This window comes from Nestor notabilis, unplaced genomic scaffold (assembly GCF_000696875.1).
Source record: "Nestor notabilis isolate BGI_N333 unplaced genomic scaffold, ASM69687v1 scaffold2960, whole genome shotgun sequence".
NCBI classification, from domain to species: Eukaryota; Metazoa; Chordata; class Aves; order Psittaciformes; family Psittacidae; genus Nestor; species Nestor notabilis.
The window spans coordinates 33,754-36,011 of NW_009911392.1; positions in this window are offsets into that span (position 1 = coordinate 33,754).

Consider the following 2,258-nt stretch of genomic DNA (forward strand, 5'->3'; position numbering starts at 1 on the left):
CCTGCAGTGATCTGTGCCCTATGCGCAATTCATTGTTTCTCACAAACCTTTTCAAAGATTTCAAGAACTTGATGAATGATACAAAATTGGAAATATATCTAATTACGGAGACACTAAAAATCAAGTTGCATGTGTTGTAATTAAGGGCAGAAAGTAACGATCGTACTAGAACCCATCAGCACACGGTTTCTCCTATCAAAGGGGTGCTTAAGCAGCAAGAATGTCTCAGTGGCTCTTGCAGCATTCACGAAACTAGGTCCATCACAGGATGTTTAGATGCAAATTATCAAGGACTGAATCTGGTGGTAGTGCTCCCATGGGTGAACAGTCTAGCTGGGACATTCAGTAATCATAAGACTACACCCTAAAATGCATTACCTTATGGTACTCAAATATTATTGACTGACTTTGATTAAACTTTTTCCGATGTCATGGCAAGAGGGAAAGACAGGTTGTGCAACAGCTAAAGTCATTGTTACATTTCACAGAGCATCTGAAATGCGCTTTTTGTTAGTTTACATTTTAATGCAAGCTCTCTGGAAGGCCATGTGCGTTTCTGACAGGATGGTGACATGGGCATTTCTAAATTACCAGTCCTAGCTCCTAACCCTTTGTTTAACTAGGGTACTGCCTCCATGCCCAGCATTTCCTTGTGTGCTTACTCTTCTGCCTCTCTTGCCATGTTTTTGTCTTGTGCTATTTCCTTTCATTCTCTCTGGTCTGCACACACTCTTGTTGCTCTGATCTGTCCCTTCCCATAGGAGACAGAGAGTGCAAGTGTAGGTGACAGAAGACTTTAGTCAGCAAGGTTACTCTCTTGAATTTACAGCTTCTTCAGACTTGAACCTTTGCCCTCACTGCTGTGCAGAAAGTCAAAGCCTTTTCTTATAGCCATGGGATTAAGTGTGTGTATGAGAGGGTGTCTGCCTCAGCCCTACTGATTACGTGCTCTGCAGGCATGGCCAGGTAGCAAAACCTACACTCTTAACAGAAACCATCTACAGTTACATGAAGAGAGTGCTTCAGTTTTGTTGTTTTGTTTGGGGATTTGTTGCTGGCATTTGGGGAGTTGGTTTTTTGTTTGGTTTGGGTTTCTGGGTTGTTTTTTTTTTTTTGCTGGTAGTTGTTGTTAAACAACAGAAATGCCTCAGGAATCAAGAAACTGCAAACTCTGAAGTCGTACATACCTACATCATGCTTTAAAGAACAGCATTTCTACTGTCTTTAAAGTAGTAGATACGTAAACCTTGTTTGACAGTAGGCAAGTGCCAGACAGAAAAAGCTAAAGGCTTTGGCTTCTCAAATGTTTGGCATGTTACTTGTGTACACAAACCAGGAATCGCACTGTTGGTGTGGCCCACTTTCCAAAGAGCACTGCTAGCTGTAACAGTGTGTACACTAGGTCTTGGTGGAATTATGACCATAATTCCTTCCCCTTTGCTTAGACTGCAAATGCAGAGTGCCGTGATACCCCCAAATAGCACTTTGAGTAGTTGGCTCTCTCAGGGACTGTCCTACCCTTTGTATTTTAGGTTTTGTACAGTTTGTGTACCAGGTGTAAAAGGCAGGACTGAGTCTGCAGAACTAGAACTGAAGTATGTGCTGGTAGTTATTATGCAGTAATTTACCTCTGACAGAAGAGCTCTAGGGAACCTGGGAGTCTGGCATGTTAAGAACATGCATAAAAATAGGAACAGAAAAATGTTAAATGAGTATTTTTGTCAGTTCCCCAGTATAGGTAACACCAACATAAAGAGCTGAAGTATTTTAAGGAAATTTATTTTTATCACAGTAAAAGTGGAAAACAATAGGTCTGAGATCTGCATTAATATATTTGTTAACCAAGAAGAACCTAGTCTTTCATCTTGCTTTTCATTCTTTTACCTGTAGTGATTTATTTCCTAGCTGTTGATGTAACAAGGCATGAAAATGGTGTATTAGGATAATGTTTTTTTAAAGCAGAGAATATAATTTAAGCATAAAATTAAACCTAACAAATCATAGCAGTCAAATTCAAATAATGCCAATGGACTCTGAAGCCCCATCTCGTCTCCCCTGGCTGAGCACACAACCCTGTGTGTGGTTAAGTCTCCAGGCCTGCTAGGACCAGAAAGGATCATCTCTCTCCACAAAAATTTCCTCCTCTCATTAAAGCAAGAAGAATTGAATTAAACAGATAGGTCTTTGAATTCAACCTTCTACTAAAGCAAGCAGCAAGAGGCCTTCCCAGGCTCCCAAGAGCTGAAGAAAACCGCTCT